The following is a 25192-nucleotide window of genomic DNA, read 5'->3' on the forward strand; positions in this document are numbered from 1 at the left end:
ATTTATTTTTGAATTCCGAATCTCGACTCCCACTCCAAGAGTTCTAGAACTCAAATGGAAAAATTTCCTTGAGAAATTTTTTTTTTCTAAATGTTATAAAGATAATATGTAAGATTGAAAAGTTTTGATTTTTAAAAATATACTTGAAATTGAGTTTTACAAAAGCTAGTTTGAATTTTTAAAAACTGTTTTCACTTTCAAATTTGAATATGATTTGTCATACAAATCAATTATGTTTTCAAAACTATATGTATATCACTTATGTTCAAAATCTATTTGCTCTTGAAAATTTAATTGGGAGGTCTCCTCGTAGACTAGTCGAAAAAGGATGCAAGAAGATGTGTAATCTCAAACTTCAAGTGTTCAAATGATTTTAAAGTTCACACTTCCTTCATACATTTTCCCTATAAGAAAACATAGGAAAATGTCTGAGTATGTACCTTGTGCCTTTATGCACTAACACTGCGCTTCCTAGAAACATGACGATCTAAGATTCAATTTCTAGAATTCCACTCTATCTCTCTATACGCTATGAAATGTGTTTCCAAACTTATAACAGACGATGTGCCAACTCTAAAAACTAAAAGAAGGGTTATACTTGTTGTTTGCAACCCACGATCCCCAACACTAATGAAAAGTGCAATTATTGCAAAACTAAGAGTCACCCTCGTGGCCCTCTCTTAAATGAGAGTACTCAACGGCGCTTTGCTCTGATTATTGCTCGAAGAGCTACGTCCGAGAGTGAGACAATGAGACATGCCCTCCCCTCAGTGGATTGTTTTTTCAAAGTCGATCTCGTGGACTAAGTGGTTGGTTACACACTTAGACTCAATCCCTAGTAATCCTCCCTCGAGGCTCTGCGAAAGGATCTGAGTGATCAAACTTTTATACACGGTGGCTAGTAAAATTTGATGTATTGAAATCTTGGCTATGCATTAATGATGAGTCATTTACTTGTGAAAGGAGACTCTTTGCGGCCTTTCCTTGAAGGAGTAAAGTATCATTTCATTCGTAACACCTTTGGATTTTTCATGTCTTCTTTATCCTAAAAACTTAAACAAACTTAAATCATAAACAAAAGACTAATCATAAACTTGTTTGAACTTAACTTCAGCAAAATTTCTCTCAACCCTCTCGCAATCATCCTTTCCTCAAACAAACTCGAAGGCAAAAACTACATTGATTGGAAAAGTAACTTTGACATCGTCCTTATCGTTGACAAGCACAAGTGGGTACTCACCACCTCATGTCCTCCTCAAACAAATGATGATTCAACTCAAGAGGAAAAAGACGCCTTGGCGGCCTAGCTCTATTCCGATGAGATTGCAAGACCTATATTTTAGCATCTATGAACAATGTGCTCCAGCAGCAACATCGTGATATTGAGACAGCCGCTGACATGCTCTATAATCTCCATGAGATATTTGGAGGGCAAGGGCGTCAGGCCAGACAGCAAGTAGTCCGACAGTTTATGAACTGTCGCATGAAGGCTGGGACTCCTGTCAGGGACCATATGATGCTGATCATTAGTTACCTGAATGAAATGGAAATCCTAGAGTCTGAGATTGATGGGGAGACTAAAATAGATATGATCTTGGAAACTCTCCATGAATCTTTTAATACCTTCAAGCTGAACAACTCCATGAACAAGCTAGAGTACAATGTTACCGAGCTAATGAAGGAGCTTAACACCGCTAAAGGTCTCACTAAGTTAAAGAGGAATCAAGGCGAGGCACATGCTACTCAGCACAGAGCCTCCATCTCTGGATCTAAGAAGAGACCTCGCAAGGCCGAGAAGAAGAATTGTCATGCCTACCTCAAAGCAAAGGAAAATAGAATTGTCCTGCCTACTTAGCATGCTTACTAAAATAGTATTCGAACTTTAAATTTGAATAATGTTTATTTTGTTCCTTCCTTCGGGAAGAACTTGATATCCGTTGCTCGTCATTGTAAGGAAGATTATTGTTTAAAGTTTATTAAGAATGGAATACGTATTTCCCTTTCAAATAATTCTTTCGTCACTGATGCATGTATGAAGAATTCTCTCTTTTACATTTATCACACGCAACCTTCGCTTTTAGACACTGAAATAGATAATGATATAGTTAGGGAGCCAAAGATGATCAAACTTTTCAATTCCTCCGATCTTATAAAATCAACATATCTCTGGCACTTAAGACTTTGTCATATCAATCTAGACTGGATTAAGAGAGTTGTGAGGGACGTGTCACGACCCGCGAGCCGCGGCATGATATCTTCATATCTCACTTAACATAAATAAAATTCATAAAAATTTTGGTGGAAGCACTTCCGGAAAATATTTTCTCGAAAAAACTTTTAAAAATATTTACATAAACTTCTAAAAAATATGGGCGAATTTTTCGTTTTTCCTACAACATACTATTTAAAACTTTACAAACAAAAAGATTCGTCTTTTAAAAACAAAACAGAATAATTCGCCCTTGACTACGCCTACTTACTTACCGATTTTGCTGATGCTCTGCTCAGTCTTCTTTAGCCTTGCCTTCATCTACAATATCAAGATAATAACTGTGAGTCGAAAGATTTAGTAAGTGGATATCTATATAACTAATGCATCGTGCACATAACACATAAGCAATACATAGCATGCAGTTCATATCCTATCATAATATCCTCGCTTTTGAATACGAGTCTTAATCACAGTCTCTCATAACCCAGTTCAGTAGGACTGGATGACTTGGGGGAAGCTAACTAAACACATAACAAAGGCTCGGGTTTCTAGTTACCTCTAGCCATTTTTGTTAGTCGGACTAATTCTGTTTCCCAATTCGTTGGTGGCTTAAAGCCTTTAATCTTGATAGTGACTTATCTTTTGGTTTATCTTCCTCTTGCTTACTAAAAAGCATATAGAAAATGCACGTACAATATATGTATGTATATAGAGATATATATAATATTTCTTGGTATTGTAGGTGCCTATAATCCACTTACCCGGATAAAGATTCTCTCGAATCTTGAGATCTTCTCTTCCAGAAAAAGGGTTCTTCTTAACTTCACGTATAACCCAGTCCACGTGAGCTCCTTCCTTCTCGCTGCTAATCCTTATAGCAATCTAGACTTATCTATGGAAGCGAAAGATCGAACATCGAGCATACTCGGTATTTCGTCCATCGATATACTAACGTACATACTTCTACTGGAAACAAAGCTCATAAGGAACGTATTCAAATGTCCTCCTAGTCACGCTACTCATAGCGTCTAAAAAAATGAGCATCAGAGAATACATGACAGCACAGAGATACAGAAAAGAATCAACGCCTAAAAAAAATAAGGCCTTGACGTGCTTTAACTTAAGAAACGCCCCATACTACTCGACCACCTATTCTTTTGACTGCGCAAGACCCACTGCTTAGAATAGGTTCTCGAAGGTCGAAACTAAATAAAAAGAAGGTATAAAGAAACTCTTACTAACAATCTATAGCATACATAAGTTATACGTAGATAACTCAAAACAACATTTCTCAAATGTAGTTTAGAAAATATTTTTGACGTGCCTTTCTTTATTGACAAGTTATAAACATTTGAGAACGTAAATAAATACATGAAACCTTTTCATTTAAAATAAAGTAAATCGTTTATTTTAAATATCTAACCATGTTGTAAATAATTTTGGGTTCGATTTAATAAAACATTTACGAAATAATCGAACCCTCGGTTCATAGTCGAACCTTTCTTTATTTTTATTTCCGTGCGAAAATAAAATATTTCTCGTTGATATTCTTTTTCCAAATTAAAAGAGTCGAGCTTATAGTTGAACTCGGTTTTAAAACGTAAATTAAATGAAGATACTAAATAATTTAATTGAATTATCAACGAGTTTAACAATATCACATATTAGTTTTCAACGCGTTATAACGAAACTTATCTTGGAAAATAGAGTACTTAGTGAACCACAAAAACATAATAACGCTACAACAAATATACATCTAACGACTCATAACTAATCAACATATAATTTAAAATTCACGTCGTTGACTCGAGTCGGGATTCAAGATAATCCCACTCCCACAAGAATCATCAGACACTCGACAAGTTTCCGAATCGGGATTCAAGCTTATCTCGGCCCTTCGTCCGAGAGTGGCTCGTCGTGGATGAAACTTTCTGTCTAGCCCCGCTCCGTCGTCGCTCGCGCAGCAGCTCCACCAACCCTTGGACAGCGCCCTCGCCGTCCCGAACCGCTGCCCTGAGACCTGTGCCGCCCACCTAGACCGAGTCTAACACTCGGCAACAACTCACAACCAAGACATCGCTTAACGACCGCAACTGAGTCTAAAAAAAATCAAAACCATAAAAACTATTACTCGATTATTAGATTCTTTGCTCGTTATTCACGGCCAAATCAACCACAAAATGAATCACCCAGCCAACAATTACACGGCCAGCAACTCACACGGCCAACCCAGCTTCACCAAAGCCAAACAAGGTACAACAATCTCATAACTCAAAACCCAGTCTCACAATAACAACATTACAGTCGGCACAAACAAGGCAAAACATCACCGAGATAATCAGTCCACACAGAGGAGACGAGAGACAAAATCAACAAACGAATTCCCTCAACCAAACTACACAGAATCATCATCGAAATCAAATAATATCCTTCAATCCAACACTCAAGAAACATCCTCGGACATAAAATGAGAGGTTCAAACCGAGTTCAACACAAAATCCCCAATTCCAACAATAAAAACCCTAATCATATTATTCCTCAAATCCGAACCATAGAGGAAAAGAAGTTCAAAATCGAGCTTACCTTCTCCGTCGCCGTCTCTCTCTCCTCCTTCTCTGACGAGTTTCTCTGCTCCGGCGTCCTTGGCGTGCTCGTGGCGGCGCTCGCTCCTTCTCAGCCCGTCGCCGTCCAGTGGTGAGTCTCGGTCTTGGTGACTTGCTGTCGGCCGATCTCCTCCTTCGTGAGCTCACTCCCACGGCTTCTCTCTCTCTCCCGATCTCTCTTCTCTCTCTCTCTCGGCCGTTCACTCTTTCTCTTCTCTTCTCTTCTCTTCTTCTTTTCTCTTTTATTTCTTTCTTTCTCTTCCTTTTTCTCTCGTTCGGTCTTCCCTTCTTTCTTCTTTTTTTTCCTTTTTTTTTTCTTTTCTTTTCCTTCTTCCCTTCTTTCCTTTTCTTTTCTTTTTCCCATTTCTTTCTTAGTTGGCCGAGTGATACTTATCACTTTGGAGAAGATTAGTCATAGATGACGTGGCAAGCTAGGAAAAAAAACATCGTATTCACAATCCAAACTCTTTTCCTTGTTTTCTTTCAAATGGGTCCGTTAAAAATTATTACAACCACGTCCTTTCATATAATTATTTAATTAAATCCATAACCAAACGGATTATAATTATATGATTCGAACCAAGAATTTTCTCGTTCGTTCTTGATTAATTAAAATATAGTTAAGATTTCTCGGAATTAATTCTCGTTCTTGAGAATTTTTTTCATAAATTAATTATCGGAATATCTCTTCGGAATTAATTTATTAATCGAGATAAATTCGATAATTCCTTTATTTATTCCGAGATTTCTCATAACCTTAACATATTTTAAATTAATTCGATAAATCCAATGAAGTATAATTCACTCGAGAATTTAGTTGCAACAACGGACACTCGTTATTTATTTCCAAATCTCCCAAATTCGAGTAACGCAGAAACTTGTCCTTACAGGACGGTCCACTGCAAGCCTCGGCAATAGGTTCATTGCCTACTTGTGAATCTTGTATAGAAGGAAAAATGACTAAGCGACCTTTCTCTGCTAAGGGCCGAAGAGCCACTGAGTTGTTGGATCTCGTACATTCTGATGTATATGGTCCGCTCAGTACACATGCATGGGGAGGATACGAATACTTCGTTACCTTCACCGATGATTACTCAAGATACGTTTTTTTCTATTTGCTCAAAGATAAATCCGAGACCTTTGACGTATTTCAGGTTTTTCGGGCTTAAGTGGAAAATCAAACTGGCAAACAGATCAAAACACTTCGATCCGATTGAGATCGTGAGTATATGTCTAGAGAGTTGGATGACTTTCTTAAAGAAGAAGGTATTGCTTCTCAGCTTACAGCACCTGGCACACCTCAACAAAATGAAGTGTCAGAGAGAAGGAACCGAACTATAATGGAAATGGTTAAATCAATGATGAGTTACTCATCACTCCCTCTTTTCCTTTGGGGATATGCCCTCGAAACAGCAGCATACATTATGAACCAAGTCCGGTCTAAAATGGTTCCTGGTACTCCTTATTAATGATGGACTGGCCGTAAATTAAATCTAGGCCATATCAGAATTTGGGGTTGCCCTGCATAAGTGCTAAGGCAAAAGACTAGGAAGTTGGCTAGTAGGTCAGAATTATGTCTATTTGTTGGATATCCAAAGGAAACCAAAGGTTTCATATTCTATAGTCCCGAGGACAACAAAATATTCGTTAGCACGAACGCTCATTTCCTTTAGGCGGACTTTATGAAAGATGTAAAACCTAGAAGCAAAATTGTGCTTGACGAAAAGTTGGGTGAGGATGCTTCTATCTCATCTTTAAGAACTGTTCTTACCCTAGCTGAAACACAACATAACTCATCAGAATCTCGTCAAGTAGTACTTCAACGTAGTGGGAGGGTTTCTCAAAAACCTGACAGCTACATGTCTTACGGGGATACTCTCGTAGTCGTCTCTGACATGGATGACCCTGTTTCCTACAGCCATGCAATGGCTAGTTCTGAATCAAACATTTGGCTTGACGCCATGAAAGTTGAAATGCACTCGATGTATGTAACCAAAGTCTGGAAACTTGTAGACCTTCCCGAAGGGATTAAACCCGTAAGGTGTAAGTGGATATACTAGAAGAAAAGGGGTCCGAATGGGAACGCCGAGACGTTCAAAGCATGACTAGTTGCTAAGTGTTATACCCAAAAGGAAGGTATTGACTATAAGGATACATTCTCGCTAGTTGAGATGCATAAATCCATCCGCATACTTCTATCGATAGTTGCAGCTCTCTGTTGTCAATGGTGCCCACAAGAAGAGTAGTCTCACAAAGACTCACAAAGACTCTTGCTTGTAACTGCTGAATTATTAATAAAAGTTGAAACGTTCATTTATTCTTCCTTGTCTGTTTGAAGCTTTATGATAAACTATAGTCTTTAATTCTTAAATAAACCTAACAACAAATGAAGAGTCAAATATAGATTTACATGAACAAACTCTTCATGATTTGCTTAAAACTATATATTCGCAATCTAAGTGTCATAGGACTATGGTGTTGGAATTGATCTAGGGTTTAAGAAAAAGTTTAACGCTTCGCAAAGCGGCGGAATTTTAAAAAAAAATTTTCAAGTAAAAACAGTTTTTTACTAACCTAGACCAAGAGCAAGTACACGTAATTAAAAACTATTATGAGTATAGAAGTTTACTAACCTTTCTTGAAGCTTGAACTTTGAAGAAGTTTTTGGAAAGTTTGCAACGCTCGTCTCCCCTCGCAGCACGTCTCTCATTCTTTCCTCGGCACCTCGAGCAACCACGAAAGTTTCTATCACTAAATCACTCGAAATAAAGGAATTAGTGAGTGGGCACTTTTAAACACTACGACTTAAGAATGAGTCTTGAAGTTGCAGAGCTAAACACTAGGTCGAATGAGGACCTAGGTGCCAAAACAAAAATCGAAAATAAACTAGAAAGAGAGAGGAAGGGGCGGCCAAAGTTCTAGAGAGAGAGTCTCTCAAATCTCTTAAACTTGGATGAATGAAAAGTGTGGAATGAGGCTCCTATTTATAGGAGAGGTCTCACCTTCAATAAGGTAGTTTCCTCTTCTATAGAATATCACATATTCATGAGCCAATTTCCCTATTCCTTCAAAGAGTCACACGGCCAAGACTTGCCAAGCAAGTCCTTGGATTTGTATCCTCTTTTATTTGCTTCTCTTTTGACTCATTTGGGCGCCCACCTTGGTTACCCCTTAGGGGAAATTTGTTTCCTCTTTTTCTTTTGGCAAGTATCTTCATACATTCATGCACAAAATATTCTCTCTTTATTTGGGTATGTTGGGCGCCTATACCATCTAGAAAAAGGCTTCTAGAAGCTTTTCCATTTGTTCATAACAACATGAAAAAGACCCATTAAGAATTTTCAATAAAATTCTTATGAAATGAAATTAATCCACAAGGCCCAATTAATCTTAATATGGCCGAGTGTTACTTGTCATCAAATGACCATGTCAAAAATTTATTGACATTCATTTCATGCCAGGTCCAAAAAGACAAAATTACCCTTTCGACAATTTTCGTTCTTGTTTTGACTTAGCTTCCAGTTTAACTATTCCTAATCGATGTGATTCGTGACAGTGACCTCATGGATCCAAATGAACAAAGCTTGAGCTAAAAGTACTTGGACTCAAAAGTTCTCAAACCTTTTCCAAGTTTAGCTTAATGTCAACTGACTCCACTAAAGAGTTGACACTGAAAATCTCTCGGTTCTAATGAATTTATCATCGACATTCGTGCTAATGAAAGTTTTATCATCCTCGGGACTATAGAAAGTAAAACCCTTGGTTTCCTTTGGATATCCTACGAACAGACACAATTCTGACCTACTAGCCAACTTGCTAGTCTTTTGCCTTAGCACGTGTGCAGGGCAACCCCAAATTCTGATGCGGCCAAGATTCACTTTACGGCCAGTCCATCGTTCATAAGGAGTACCAGGAACCGTTTTAGACGGAACTTGGTTCAGAATGTAAGCGGCTGTTTCGAGGGCATAACCCCAAAAGGAAAGAGGGAGTGATGAGTAACTCATCATTGATATAACCATCTCCATAAGAGTTCGGTTTCTTCTCTCTAACACTTCGTTTTGTTGAGGTGTGCCAGGTGCGGTAAGCTGAGAAGCGATACCTTCTTCTTTAAGAAAGTCATCGAACTCTCCAGACATATACTCACCACCTCGATCAGATCGAAGGGTTTTGATCACTTTGCCAGTTTGCTTTTCCACTAAAGCCCTAAAGATCTTAAATACGTTAAAGGTCTCGGATTGTGTTTAAGCAAATAGACAAACCCATATCGTGAGTAATCATCGGTGAAGGTAACGAAGTATTCGTATCCTCCACGTGCCTGTTGGTTGAGCGGACCATATACATCAGAATGTACTAGTTCCAGCAACTCAGTGGCTCTTCGACCCTTATCGGAGAAAGGTCGCTTAGTCATTTTTCCTTCTATGCAGGATTCACAAGTAGGTAGTGAACCTATTGCAGAGGCTTGGAGTGGACCGTCCCTCACAAGTCTCTTAATCCTATCTAGACTGATATGACCAAGTCTCAAGTGCCAGAGGTATGTTGATTTTGTTAGATCGGAGGATTCAGAAAGTATGATCCTCTTTGGCTCCCTAATTAGATCATTATCTATTTCGGTGTGTAAAAGAGAAGGTTGAGTGGGATAGATGTAAAAAAGACCATTCTTCATACATGCATCAGTGACAAAAGAATTAGAAAAAGAAATTCGAATTCCATTCTTTATAAACTTTAAATAATAATTTTGCTCTAAAAGTTGAGCAACAGATATTAAGTTTTTCCCAAAGGAAGGAACATAATAAACATTATTCAAATTTAAAGTGCGATCTTCAAAAGATAGCGTCACGGATCCCACAGCCTTCGCAGACATCACGCTCCCATCACCCCACTTGAACCAGAAGTCGCCATCCTCTAAGCTTTTGCTTTTCCTAAAACCAGTTAAGGAGCAGCAAATATGGTTAGTGTTGGAATCGATCTAGGGTTTAAGAAAATAATTAACGCTTCGGTAAGCGTCGGAATTTTAAAATTTTCTTTTACAAGTAAAACAGTTTTTACTAACCTAGACAAAGAGCAAGTACATATAAATAAAAACTATTATGAGCATAGAAGTTTACTAACCTTTCTTGAAGCTTGAACTTTGAGAAGCTTTTGGAAAGTTGCAACGCTCGTCTCCCTCGTAGCACGTCTCTCTTTCTTTCCTCGGCAACTCGAGCAACCACGAAAGTTTCTATCACTAAATCACTCGAAATAAAAGGAATTAGTATGTGGGCACTTTTAAACACTATGACTTAAGAACGAGTCTTGAAGTCGCTGAGCTAAACTCTAGGTCAAATGAGGACCTAGGTGCCAAAACAATAAAACGAAATTGACTAGAGAGAGAGAGGAGAGGGGCGGCCACAAGGTCTAGAGAGACAGACTCTCAATCTCTAACTTATATGGAATGAGAAAAATGAGAAGAATAAGGCTCCTATTTATAGGAGAGGTTTTACCTTCAATAAGGTAGTTTCCTCTTCTATAGAATATCACATATTCATGAGGAAATATTCCTTATTTCCTTTTCTGATTTGGGCGTGTGAGCCTTGGCTTCTAGAAGCAAAATTGTTTCCTATTTTACTTGCCTTGGCCGCCCATGTCATATCCTCATAGAGGAAATTTGTTTCCTCTATTTCTTTTGGCAAGTATCTTCATACATTAATGCACAAAATAATCTCTCTTTCACACTAAGGGCTGCACGAAATTTGGTCTCCCATTCACTTGGGTTGGACGGCCAAAAGCCTTCTAAAAAGGCTTTCTAGGTTTTTCTTTAATTGTTCATGACAACATAAGCAAAGCCCATTAAGAGTTTTCAAGTAAAATTCTATGAAATGAAATTAATTCACAAGGCCCAATAAACATGTTATGGTCGTGTGATATAATATGTCATCATATGACATTGTCAAAAAATTTATTGACATTCATTCCATGTCATGTCCAAAAAGACAAAATTACCCTTTCGACAATTTTCGTTCTTGTTTTGACTTAGCTTCCAGTTTAACTATTCCTAATCGATGTGATTCGTGACAGTGACCTCATGGATCCAAATGAACAAAGCTTTAGCTAAAAGTACTTGGACTCAAAAGTTCTCAAACCTTTTCCAAGTTTAGCTTAATGTCAACTGACTCCACTAAAGAGTTGACACTGAAAATCTCTCGGTTCAAATGAATTTATTTTCTACTAAAGAATTCAACCTAATTGTAATGAGTGGATCCACAGAATATTATAAGTGTTTACCCTTCATGAATATCATCAGCTAGTCGGGATTTACAAAATTACCATTTTACCCTTCTAGCTGTTATTTCCTCAACTCATTTGTCGCTTGTGAATAAGTTAGAAACAATGTATTGACGAGGAGCTAACAAGTCACATTGTTTCATCCAAAAGAGTCAAGACTCAATTTGGACACTGGCCAGTTCATTTATTCACACTCCAAGGAACAAAGCATGAGGTGATATACATTGCATTTCAGCAATCTTGTACATGAATTCCATATCTATGAGAACTTCCCAAAGTTACTCATGACATTCTCACAACTTAGTACTTCACCAATAGGCCTTGTTCGGAATCACATAGTGAGTCCGAACTCTGACTTTCTCAAATGAGAATACTAAGGTGTGAAATGACATGTCTCATTTCAGGATTAAGGTAAGCACGATGCAATTCATACGTAGTGACTTCGAGACATAAGAGGTTAAATGGTTTGTTCTTATCTTGTCTCTAGAAGTGCACTGGTCTATTCAGTACCTTCGGAAGATACCTAGAAGAACTATAGAGTCTCCAACTCTCAATGCCTCATAACCAGACATCATAGATTCTTCTAACAATCATACTGAGGTCAATAGTCCTTTGACCCTTAGATTGCGAACATATCGTTTTAAGCAAACTACGAAGAGTTTGTTTATGCAAATCTACATTTGTCTCTTCGTAAGTTGTTAGGTTTGTTTATGGACTAAAGACTAATGTTTTATCATAAAGCTTCATACAAGGAAGACTGAATGAACGTTTCAACTTTTATTAATAAATAAGCAGTTACAAGCAAGAGTCTTCGTAAGACCATATGACATCATATGTACATAAATACACACTACAACTCCCACTTGACTCAAGAAGATGTGTATAGTAGTTCATGCCTAATCCCTCTCGATTTTGGTCGAAGACCTTGTTCGCTAGGGCCTTGGTGAATGGATCTTCCAGAGATCTACTTCACCTCCACGTTTCCGCGCTGCGCGATCTCTCGAATCAAATGGTATTTCCTCTCAATATGTTTAGAGCGCTTATGGCTTCGATGTTCCTTTGAGTTAGCAACACACCCACTATTATCACAATAAAGGGTCATGGGCTCGTCGACGTTTGGAACAACTTCCAAATACTTTAGAAATTTTCTAAGCCATACAGCCTCTTTGGATGCTTCACAAGCAGCCACATATTCTGCTTCCATTGTGGAGTCAGCAATGCAAGATTGCTTAATACTTCTCCACACAACAGCTCCACCATTAAGGATGAACACAGATCCCGAAGTGGATTTCCTGGAATCCTTATCCGCTTGAAAATCGGAGTCGGTATATCCCGTCATAGTCAGGTCAGTACCTGAGTATGTAAGCATCAAGTTCCTAGTTCTTTGAAGATACTTAAGAACATGCTTAACAGCAATCCAGTGCTCGGGTCCAGGGTTGGATTGGAAACGGCTAACTACGCCAACGGCAAAACAGATGTCAGGTCTAGTGCAAAGCATAGCATACATGAGGCTTCCTACGGCAGAGGCGTAAGGAATTTTCCTCATGTCTTCCATCTCTTGTGCAGTCTTGGGAGACTGGTCCTTAGAGAGTGAGACTCCATGCCTAAAGGGTGTTTGGCCCTTCTTGGAGTCTTGCATCGAGAAGCGATCCATCACCTTATCAATATAAGATGCTTGAGAGAGCGACAGGGTCCGATTTTTTCGATCTCGAAAGATTTGGATCCCCAGAATGTACGCGGCTTCTCCTAGATCCTTCAAATCGAATTGCTTTGCCAGCCAGACCTTAACCTCAGATAACTTACCCACGTCATTACAAATGAATAATATATCATCGACATATAGTACCAGAAACACAACTTTGCCTTTGTGTATTAACTTGTAAACACAAGGCTCATCTATTGACTGTTCAAAGCCGAAGGTCTTTACAGTTTCATCGAATCTAATATTCCATGACCTAGATGCTTACTTTAGTCCATAAATGGACTTAAGTAACTCACAAACCTTGGTCTCTTGACCTTCTTCCACAAAACCGTCTGGTTGAGCCATGTAAATGCGCTCGTCAAGATTGCCATTCAGGAAGGCTATCTTGACATCCATTTGCCAGATCTCATAGTCGAGAGATGCAGCTATGGATAGGAGTATGCGGATGGATTTAAGCATCGCGACTGGCGAGAAGGTTTCTTCATAGTCAATCCATTCTTGTTGGGTATAACCCTTCGCCACAAGTCTTGCTTTAAACGTCTCGACGTTCCCATCAGGACCCCTTTTCTTCTTGTATATCCACGTACACCCTACGGGTTTAATCCCTTCAGGAAGGTCTACAAGTTTCCAGACTTTGTTGACATACATCGAGTGCATTTCAACTTTCATGACGTCAAGCCAAAGGTTTGATTCAGAACAAGCCATCGCTTGGCTATAGGAAACAGGATCATCCATGTCGGAGACGGCTACGAGAGAGTCTCCATAAGACATGTACCTGTCAAGCTTTTGAGTAGCCCTCCCACTACGTCGAAGTACCACTTGACGAGATTCTGATGAGTTAGGTTGTGTTTCAGTTGGGGTAAGAACAGTTCTTACAGATGAGGTAGAAGCTTCCTCACCCAACTTTTCTTCAAGCACAATTTTGCTTCTAGGTTTTGCATCCTTCATAAAGTCCTCCTCAAGGAAACGAGCATTCGTGCTAACGAAAGTTTTATCGTCCTCGGGACTATAGAAAGTAAAACCCTTGGTTTTCTTTGGATATCCTACGAACAGACACAATTCTGACCTACTAGCCAACTTGCTAGTCTTTTGCCTTAGCACGTGTGCAGGGCAACCCTAAATCTTGATGCGGCCAAGATTCACTTTGCGGCCAGTCTATCGTTCATAAGGAGTACCAGGAACCGTCTTGGACGGAACTTGGTTCAGAATATAAGCGACTGTTTCGAGGGCATATCCCCAAAAGGAAAGAGGGAGTGATGAGTAACTCATCATTGATCTAACAATCTCCATAAGAGTTCGGTTTCTTCTCTCTAACACTCCGTTTTGTTGAGGTGTGCCAGGTGCGGTAAGCTGAGAAGCGATACCTTCTTCTTTAAGAAAGTCATCGAACTCTCCAGACATATACTCACCACCTCGATCAGATCGAAGGGTTTTGATCACTTTGCCAGTTTGCTTTTCCACTAAAGCCCTAAAGACCTTAAATGCGTTAAAGGTCTCAGATTTGTGTTTGAGCAAATAGACAAAACCATATCGTGAGTAATCATCGGTGAAGGTGACGAAGTATTCGTATCCTCCACGTGCCTGTTGACTGAGCGGACCACATACATCAGAATGTACTAGTTCCAACAACTCAGTGGCTCTTCGACCCTTATCGGAGAAAGGTCGCTTAGTCATTTTTCCTTCTATGCAGGAATCACAAGTAGGTAGTGAACCTATTGCAGAGGCTTGGAGTGGACCATCCCTCACAAGTCTCTTAATCCTATCTAGACTGATATGACCAAGTCTTAAGTGCCGTAGGTATGTTGATTTTGTTAGATCGGAGGATTCAGAAAGTTTGATCCTCTTTAGCTCCCTAATTAGATCATTATCTATTTCGGTGTCTAAAAGAGAAGGTTGAGTGGGATAGATGTAGAAAAGAGCATTCTTCATACATGCATCAGTGACAAAAGAATTATCAGGAAACGAAATACGAATTCCATTCTTAATGAACTTTAAACAATAATCTTGCTCAAGAAGACGAGCAATAGATATTAAGTTCTTCCCAAAGGTAGGAACAAAATAAACATTATTCAAGTTTAAAGTGCGGTCTTCAAAAGACAGCGTCACGGATCCCACAGCCTTCGCAGACACCAGGCTCCCATCACCCCATTTGAAACAGAACTCGCCTTCCTCTAAGCTTTTTTTTCTTGAAACCATTCAAGGAACAACAAATATGGTTAGTAGCAGCGGAGTCACGAATCCACGTTGATACATTATCAGCTACTGAGCATGCTTCGGTAACTAGTACAATACTATGTTCCTTTGCTTTGAGATAGGAAGGACAATTCTTTTTATTGGCCTTGTGAGGTCTCTTCTTAGTTCCAGAGGCGGAGGCTTTTTGCTCAGTAGCATGTGCCTCTCCTTGATTCCTCTTTCTCTTAGTGAGACCTTCAGCAGTGTGGATCTCCTTTATAAGCTCGGTAACAATGTACTCTAGCTTGTTCATGGAGTAGTTCCACTTGAAGGTATTAAAAGATTCGGGGAGAGTCTCCAAGATCATATCTATTTTGATCTCCTCGTTAATCTTAGATCCTAGGATTTCCATCTCATTCAGATAACTAATGATCAGTATCATAAAGTCTCAAACAGGAGTCCTAGCCTTCATATGACAGTTCATCAACTGTCGGACTTCTTGTTGCCTTGCCTGACGCCTTTGCCCTCCAAACATCTCAAGGAGATTATAGAGCATGTGGGCGGTAGTCTCGATGTCATGACGTTGCTTTTTCGGCATATTGTTCATAGATGCTAAGATATAGCACCTCACAATTTCATCGGATCGAAGCCAGGCCGCTAAGGCGTCATTGTCCTCTTGAGTTTAATCATCATTCGTTAGAGGAGGACACGGGGTGGTGAGTACCCATTTGTGCTTGTTAATGGTAGGTATTATGTCGAGGTTATGTTTCCAATTAACGTAGTTTTTGGTTTTGTTCGAGGAAAGGATGATTCAGGGATGTTTGCGAGACATGTTGCTTAAATAAGTTGAAACAAGTTTATGATTAGTCTTTGGTTTAGGATTTAAGTTTGTTTAAGACTTGATAAAATCCAAAGGTGTTATAAACTAAACGATAATTTACTCCTTCGAGGGAAGGCCGCAAAAAATCTCCATTTATAAGTAAATGACACATCATTAATGCTTAGCCAAGATGTCAATACACCATTTTTGACTAGCCAACTTGTAAATTGGTTTGATCACTCACATCCTTTCGCAGGGCCTCGAGGGAGGATTACTAGGGATTGAGTCTAAGTGTGTAACCAACCACTTAGTCCAAAAGATTGACTTTGAAAAATAATCCGCCGAGGGGAGGTCTTGTCTCATTGTCTCTCTTTCGGATTTAGCTCATTGAGCAATGATTATTGCAAAGCTCCCTTGAGTACTCTCATTTAAGAGAGGGCCACAAGGGTGACTCTTAGTCTAGCGACAATTGCACTTTTCATTAGTGTTGGGGATCGTGGGTTACAAACAACAAGTATAACCCTCCCACTTAGTTTTTGGAGTTGGTTAATCTACTCTTATAAGTTTGGAAGCGGTTTTCCTAGTTATAGAGCGATAGAGCGGACAATTAGAAGAGAATCCTAGATATTCATGTTCAGAGCAGTATTAGTGCATAAAGGCACAAGGTACATACTCGACCTTTTCCTATTTTCTATTTCGGGAAAGTGCGTGAGGGAAGTGTGAACTTCAACTCACTCGAACACTTGAAAGTTTGAGATTACACATCTTTTTATTTTTCGGCTTGTCTACAAGGAGACCTCCCACTTAAATTTTCAAGAGCATATAGATTTTGAACATATGTGATATAGATATAGCTTTGAAAACATTTTGAAAATTTATTTGATTTGGATGACAAATAATTTTTCAAGTTTGAAAGTGAAAACGGTTTTTCAAAATTCAAACTAGTTTTGTAAAAATTCAATTTCAATTAAACTTTCAAAAATCAAAACATTTTAATCTTACACATCACGTTTATAATCTTATGAAAAACATTTTTTCTCAAGAAATTTTTCTCATTAGAGTTCTATAACTCATGGTAGTGGGGCTGAAAATCCGGAATTCTAAAAACTGGACTTTCGGAACAGCCGCGCACCTTGGAGTAAAATTGCCATAACTGGCGGCTCCGATGTCGTTTTGACCTGAAACCGGTGGAATTATACAGAGGAGAGACAGAGCTTTAATTTGATTCAAGAATCATTAAATTTAGATTTCGGAGCAGAGAGTTATGCAACTTTTACTGCGGGTTTACTCCAGCTCGAAGAACAAGAAATAATTAAAGCTTGGTCCTTTTTAGGTGCGAAAAAGAATCGAGTGTAACGGAACGTTTTAGGATGTTGTTATAGCTTTTATTGGTGTTTTATTAGCAAGGTAATAACATGATATAAAAGAAATAACAACATGCATAAAACGATTCAAGTAAATAAAAGAAACTAGTAAGACAAGAAAACTAGTCACAAAATTTACTCGAAATTTCTCAAACCTTTAGAACACGTTTTTCAATATAAAAAATTAAAAGCTTTTAGAACTGATTCTAATGTGTTTTAATAACATCCCAAACTCATAGAAAATCAACATGATTTTTAATTTAAAGGCATGAGTAATAAATTAAAAAAAACCTAAGATAACAATTCTAACTTGTCACAAAATTAGTAAACTTTCGAAAACGATTTTCAAGCTCATATTTTTAAATACATGTACATGCTTATCTTTGACCATAGCTCTGATACCATTTGTTGGAATCGATCTAGGGTTTAAGAAAATAATTAACGCTTCGGTAAGCGGCGGAATTTTAAAATTTTCTTTTACAAGTAAAACAGTTTTTTCTAACCTAGATAAAGAGCAAGTAACATATAAATAAAAACTATTATGAGCATAGAAGTTTACTAACCTTTCTTGAAGCTTGAACTTTGAGAAGCTTTTGGAAAGTTGCAACGCTCGTCTCCCTCGCAGCACGTCTCTCTTTCTTTCCTCGGCAACTCGAGCAACCACGAAAGTTTCTATCACTAAATCACTCGAAATAAAAGGAATTAGTATGTGGGCACTTTTAAACACTATGACTTAAGAACGAGTCTTGAAGTCGCTGAGCTAAACTCTAGGTCAAATGAGGACCTAGGTGCCAAAACAATAAAACGAAATTGACTAGAGAGAGAGAGGAGAGGGGCGGCCACAAGGTCTAGAGAGAGAGGCTCTCAATCTCTAACTTATATGGAATGAGAAAAATGAGAAGAATAAGGCTCCTATTTATAGGAGAGGTTTTACCTTCAATAAGGTAGTTTCCTCTTCTATAGAATATCACATATTCATGAGGAAATATTCCTTATTTCCTTTTCTGATTTGGGCGTGTGAGCCTTGGCTTCTAGAAGCAAAATTGTTTCCTATTTTACTTGCCTTGGCCGCCCATGTCACATCCTCCTAGAGGAAATTTGTTTCCTCTATTTCTTTTGGCAAGTATCTTCATACATTAATGCACAAAATAATCTCTCTTTCACACTAAGGGCTGCACGAAATTTGGTCTCCCATTCACTTGGGTTGGACGGCCAAAAGCCTTCTAAAAAGGCTTTCTAGGTTTTTCTTTAATTGTTCATGACAACATAAGCAAAGCCCATTAAGAATTTTAAAGTAAAATTCTATGAAATGAAATTAATTCACAAGCCCCAATAAACATGTTATGGCCGTGTGATATAATATGTCATCATATGACATTGTCAAAAAATTTATTGACATTCATTTCATGCCATGTCCAAAAAGACAAAATTACCCTTTCGACAATTTTCGTTCTTGTTTTGACTTAGCTTCCAGTTTAACTATTCCTAATCGATGTGATTCGTGACAGTGACCTCATGTATCCAAATGAACAAAGCTTGAGCTAAAAGTACTTGGACTCAAAAGTTCTCAAACCTTTTCCAAGTTTAGCTTAATGTCAACGGACTCCACTAAAGAGTTGACACTGAAAATCTCTCGGTTCAAATGAATTTATTTTCTACTCAAGAATTCAACCTAATTGTAATGAGTGGATCCACATAATATTATCAGTGTTTACCCTTCATGAATATCATCAGCTAGTCGGGATTTACAAAATTACCATTTTACCCTTCTAGCTGTTATTTCCTCAACTCCTTTGTCGCTTGTGAATAAGTTAGAAACAATGTATTGACGAGGAGCTAATAAGTCACATTGTTTCATCCAAAAGAGTCAGGACTCAATTTGGACACTGGCCAGTTCATTTATTCACACTCCAAGGAACAAAGCATGAGGTGACATACATTGCATTTCAGAAATCATGTACATGAATTCCATATCTATGAGAACTTCACAAAGTTACTCATGACATTCTCACAACTTAGTACTTCACCAATAGGCCCTGTTCGGAATCACATAGTGAGTCCGAACTCTAACTTTCTAAAATGAGAATACTAAGGTGTGAAATGACTTGTCTCATTTTAGGATTAAGGTAAGCACGATGCAATTCATACGTAGTGACTTCGAGACATAAGAGGTTAAATGGTTTGTTCTTATCTTGTCTCTAGAAGTGCACTGGTCAATTCAGTACCTTTGGAAGATACCTAGAAGAACTATAGAGTCTCCAACTCTCAATGCCTCATAACCAGACATCATAGATTCTTCTAACAATCATACTGAGGTCAATAGTCCTTTGACCCTTAGATTGCGAATATATCGTTTTAAGCAAACTACGAAGAGTTTGTTCATGCAAATCTACATTTGTCTCTTTGCAAGTTGTTTAGTTTGTTTATGGACTAAAGACTAATGTTTTATCATAAAGCTTCAGACAAGGAAGATTGAATGAACGTTTCAACTTTTAATTAATGAATAAGCAATTACAAGCAAGAGTCTTCATGAGACTTTATTACATCAAATGTAGAATATAAAGATTACAACTCTTCTTGTGGGCACCATTGACAACATATGGATCCCAGTACGATTGTTGGGAGAATCTATGATGTCTGGTTATGGGGCATCGAGAGTTAGAGACTCTATAGTTCTTCTAGGTATCTTCTGAAGGTACTGAATTGACCAGTGCGCTTCTAGAGACAAAATAAGAACAAACCATTTAACCTCTTATGTCTCGAAGTCACTACGTATGAATTGCATCATGCTTACCGCAATCTTCAAAAGAGACATGTCATTTCATAGCTTACGTATTCTCATTTGAGAAAGTCAGATTTCGCACTCACTATGTGATTCTGAACATGACCTATTGGTGAAGTACTAACTTTTGAAGATGTCATGAGTAACTTTGTGTAGATCTCATAGATATGGAATTCATGTACAAGATTGCTGAAGTTGTTGGAATTGATCTAGGGTTAAGAAAAATTTTAACGCTTCGAGCAAGCGGCGGAATTTAAAAATTTCCTTTAAACAAGTAAAACAATTTTATTAACCTAGACAAAGAGAAAGTACATATAATTTAAAATTATAAACGAGCATTATAAGTTTACTAACTTTTAAGAACCTTGAATGTTGAGAAGCCATTGGATGGTTGAAACATTCTTCTCCCCTCGCAGCACGTCTCTCTTCTTTCCTCGGGAACTCGAGCAACCACGAAAGTTTATATCACTAAAATCACTCGAGTAAGAAAGGAATTAGTGTGTGGGCACTTTTAAACACGACGACTAGAGAACAAGTCTCAAATTCGAAGAGCCAAAAACACTAGGTCAAATGTGGACCTAGGTGTCAAAACAAAAACGGAAGAAAACTAGAGAGAGAGAGAGAGAAAGAGAGAGAGGATCGGCCGAAGAGGTTCTAGAGAGAGAAGTTCTCAATTTCTAAAACTTTGGAATGAATGAAATGAGAAGAATAAGACCTCTATTTATTCGGGAGGGATTACCTTCAATAAGGTAGTTTCCTCTTCTATAGAATATCACATATTCATGAGCAAAATTTGCCTTATTTCCTTCTTGAGTCACATGGCCAACTAGGCTTCTAGAAGCCTTGGATTTGTTTCCTCTTTTGTTTTGCTTCTCCCTTGACTCATGTTGGCCGAAATCCCCTCTTCCTTTTATAGGAAATTTGTTTCCTCTTTTTCTTTTGGAAAGTATCTTCATACATTAATACACAAAATAATCTCTCTTTTCTTTATTGGGTTGGACGGCCATGGAGCATCTAGAAGCAGCTTCTAGATGTTTTTTCATTTGTTTATGACAACATAAGAAAGGCCCATTAAGAATTTTAAAGTAAAATTCTATGAAATGAAATTAATCCACAAGGCCCAATGAACTCATCATGGCCGAGTGATTTAAGTCATCATATGACCATGTCAAAAAATTTATTGACATTCATTTCATCCTATGTCCAAAAAGACAAAAATACCATTTTGACAATTTTCGTAAAACTTGTCTCGTTCTTGTTTTGACTTAGCTTCTAGTTTAACTATTCCTACTCGATATGATTTGTGATAGTGAGAATCTCTCGGTTCAACTAAATTGTGATGAGTGGATCCACAGAATGTTATCTATGTTTACCCTTCATGAATATCATCAGATAGTCGGGATTTACAAAATTACCATTTTACCCTTCTAGCTGTTATTTCCTCAACTCCTTTGTCGCTTGTGAATAAGTTAGAAACAATGTATTGACGAGGAGCGAACAAGTCACATTGATTCATCCAAAAGAGTCATGACTCAATTTGGACACTGGTCAGTTCATTTATTGACATTCCAAGGAACAAAGCACGAGGTGATATACATTGCATTTCAGCAATCTTGTTCATGAATTCCATACCTATGAGAACGTCACAAAGTTACTCATGACATCTTCACAACTTAGTACTTCATAATTAGGTCTTGTTTAGAATCACATAGTGAGTCCGAACTCTGACTTTCTCAAATGAGAATACGTAAGCCGTGAAATGGCATGTCTCATTTCAGGATTAAGGTAAGCATGATGCAATTCATACGTAGTGACTTCGAGACATAAGAGGTTAAACGGTTTGTTCTTATTTTGTCTCTAGAAGTGCACTGGTCAATTCAGTACCTTCAAAAGATACCTAGAAGAACTATAGAGTCTCCAACTCTCAATGTCCCATAACCAGACATCATAGATTCTCATAACTCCCACTTGACTCAAAGAAGATTTGTGTAGTCCTTCATGCCTAATCCCTCTTGATGTTTCTCGAAGACCTTGTTCGCTAGGGCCTTGGTGAATGCATCTGCCAGGTTGTCCACCGTTGAGATCTTCTTCACTTCCACGTCTCGGCACTGCACGATCTCTCGAATCAAATGGTATTTCCTCTCAATATGTTTAGAGCGCTTATGGCTTCGAGGTTCCTTTGAGTTAGCCACAGCCGCATTATTATCACAATAAAGGGTCATTGGCTCGTCGACGTTTGGACCAACTTCCAAATACTTAAGTAATTTTCTAAGCCATACAGCCTCTTTGGATGCTTCACAAGCAGCCACATATTCTGCTTCCATTGTGGAGTCAGCACTGCAAGATTGCTTAATACTCCTCCACACAACAGTTCCACCATTAAGGATGAACACAGATCCCGAAGTGGATTTCCTGGAATCCTTATCCGTTTGAAAATTGGAGTCGGTATATCCTGTCATAGTCAGGTCAGTACCTGAATATGTAAGCATCAAGTTCTTGGTTCTTCGAAGATACTTAAGAACATGCTTAACAGCAATCCAGTGCTCAGGTCCAGGGTTGGATTGAAAACGGCTAACCACGCCAACTGCGAAGCAGGTATCAGGTCTAGTGCAAAGCACAACATACATGGGGCTTCCTACGGCTGACGCGTAAGGAATTTTCCTCATGTCTTCAATCTCTTGTGCAGTCTTGGGAGACTTGTCCTTAGAGAGTGAGGCTCCATGTCTAAAGGGTGTTTGGCCCTTCTTGGAGTCTTACATCGAGAAGCGATCCATCACCTTATCAATATAAGATGCTTGAGAGAGCGACAGAGTCCGGTTCTTCCTATCTCGAAAGATTTGGATCCCCAGAATGTACGCGGCTTCTCCTAGATCCTTCATATCGAATTGCTTTGCCAGCCTGACCTTAACCTCAGATAACTTACCCACATCATTACCTATGAGTAATATATCAGCGACATATAGTACCAGAAACACAACTTTACCTTTGTGCATTAACTTGTAAACACAAGGCTCATCTATTGACTGTTCAAAGCCGTTCACTGTTTCATCGAATCTAATATTCCATGACCTAGATGCTTGCTTTAGTCCATAAATGTAAGTAAGTAACTCACAAACCTTGGTCTGTTGACCTTCTTCCACGAAACCGTCTGGTTGGGCCATATAAATGCGCTCGTCAAGATTGCCATTCAGGAAGGCAGTTTTAACATCCATTTGCCAGATCTCATAGTCGAGAGCTGCAGCTATGGATAGAAGTATGCGGATTGATTTAAGCATCGCGACTAGCGAGAAAGTTTCTTCATAGTTAATCCCTTCTTGTTGCGTATAACCCTTAGCCACAAGTCGTTCTTTGAACATCTCAACGTTCCCATCCGGACCCCTTTTCTTCTTGTATATCCACTTACACCCTACGGGTTTAATCCATTCAGGAAGGTCTACAAGTTTCCAGACTTTATTGACATACATCTAGTGCATTTCAACTTTCATGGCGTCAAGCCAAAGGTTTAATTTAGAACAAGCCATCGCTTGGCTATGGGAAACAGGGTCATCCATGTCAAAGACGGCTACGAGAGTGTCACCATAAGACATGTACCTGTCAGGCTTTTGAGTAGCCCTCCTACTACGTCGAAGTACAGGTTAGGTAAGAACAGTTCTTACAGATGAGGTAGAAGCTTCCTCACCCAACTTTTCTTCAAGCACAATTTTGCTTCTAGGTTTCACATCTTTCATGAAGTCCTCCTCAAGGAAACGAGCATTCGTGCTAACGAAAGTCTTATCGTCCTCGGGACTATAGAATGTGAAACCTTTGGTTTCCTTTGGATATCCAACGAACAGACACAATTCTGACCTACTAGCCAACTTGCTAGTCTTTTGCCTCAGCACGTGTGCAGGGCAACCCCAAATTTGATGCGGCCAAGATTCACTTTACGGCCAGTCCATCATTCATAAGGAGTACCAGGAACCGTTTTAGATGGAAATTGGTTCAGAATGTAAGCGGCTGTTCCGAGGGCATATCCCCAAAAGGAAAGAGGGAGTGATGAGTAACTTATCATTGATCTAACCATCTCGATAAGAGTTCGGTTTCTTCTCTCTGACACTCCGTTTTGTTGAGGTGTGCCAGGTGCGGTAAGCTGAGAAGCGATACCTTCTTCTTTAAGAAAGTCATCGAACTCTCCAGATATATACTCACCTCCTCGATCAGATCGAAGGGTTTTGATCACTTTTCCAGTTTGCTTTTCCACTAAAGCCCTAAAGACCTTAAATACGTTAAAGGTCTCGGATTTATGTTTGAGCAAATAGACAAAACCGTATCTTGAGTAATAATCAGTGAAGGTGACGAAGTATTCGTATCCTCCACGTGCCTGTTGACTGAGCGGACCACATACATCAAAATGTACTTGTAATATACAAACTTTTGTAACGCTCAACTTGTTGATTTGAATAAAATAAACGAGCTTCCGTTTGTTACAATTATGTTTTGAGTGAATGTTGGACGTATCATTTTATCTAGTTAATTTAAAATATATTAAGGTAAGGAGAAATCTCGGAATAAATAAAGGAATTATCGAGTTTATCTCGACTAATAAATTATTTCCGAGGAAATATTCCAGAAATTAATTTAAGAAATAAATTCTCAAGAACGAGAATTAATTCCGAGAAACCTTAAATATATTTTAATTAATTTAGAACGAACAAGAAAATTCTCGGTTCGAATCATATAATTATAATCCCTTCGGTTATGGGTTTAATTAAATAATTATATGAAGATGACTTGGTTGTAATGATTTTTAAGGGACCCACTTGAAAGAAAACAAGGAAAAGAGATTGGTTTGTAAATAATAGGATAAGGATTGAGCTGCCACGTGGAAATCTTATCCTATCTTTCCCTTATCTCTTTCGGCAACTCTCTCTCTCTCTCTTCTCTTTCTTTCTTCTTCACGTGCTATATCTTCACTTCATCTTCTCCACGCGATTTCCTTCAAGACGAAACAGAGAAAAAAAAAATTCGGCAACACAACATCCGAGCCTTTTTCTCAGCCGCTCAACCCTCGTCACCACCTTCCTTCCTTCTTCTTCCTTATCTCCATCGTCGCTCCACCTCTCGCGAGCTCACAGCCACCTTGCGCGCGCCATCCAGCCGAAACCGAGCACCGCCGCGCGCGACCGCCGCGAGCTGCCAAGCACGCCGGCCACGAGGAGATGCCGGAGAGTGAGAGGGTGAACGCCGGAGGGTTCAATTCCTCCAGAAACGAGGTGAAACTCTTTTACCCAAATTCA

General features: G+C 38.7%; 1 long non-coding RNA gene across 1 annotated transcript; it reads right to left on the minus strand.

The window, feature by feature from the left end:
* Nucleotides 1-3824: 3824 nt before the first annotated feature.
* On the minus strand, nucleotides 3825-5253 carry LOC149393448 (uncharacterized). The gene is made up of 2 exons (XR_016299673.1): nucleotides 4796-5253; nucleotides 3825-4311 (listed from the first exon to the last, which is right to left on the minus strand). It is a non-coding gene; the product is annotated as an uncharacterized LOC149393448 (long non-coding RNA).
* Nucleotides 5254-25192: the final 19939 nt, after the last annotated feature.

Source organism: Urtica dioica, chromosome 6 (genome assembly GCF_054948205.1).
Source record: "Urtica dioica subsp. dioica isolate 48M chromosome 6, U.dioica_male_clone48M_v1_H2, whole genome shotgun sequence".
Lineage (NCBI taxonomy): Eukaryota > Viridiplantae > Streptophyta > Magnoliopsida > Rosales > Urticaceae > Urtica > Urtica dioica.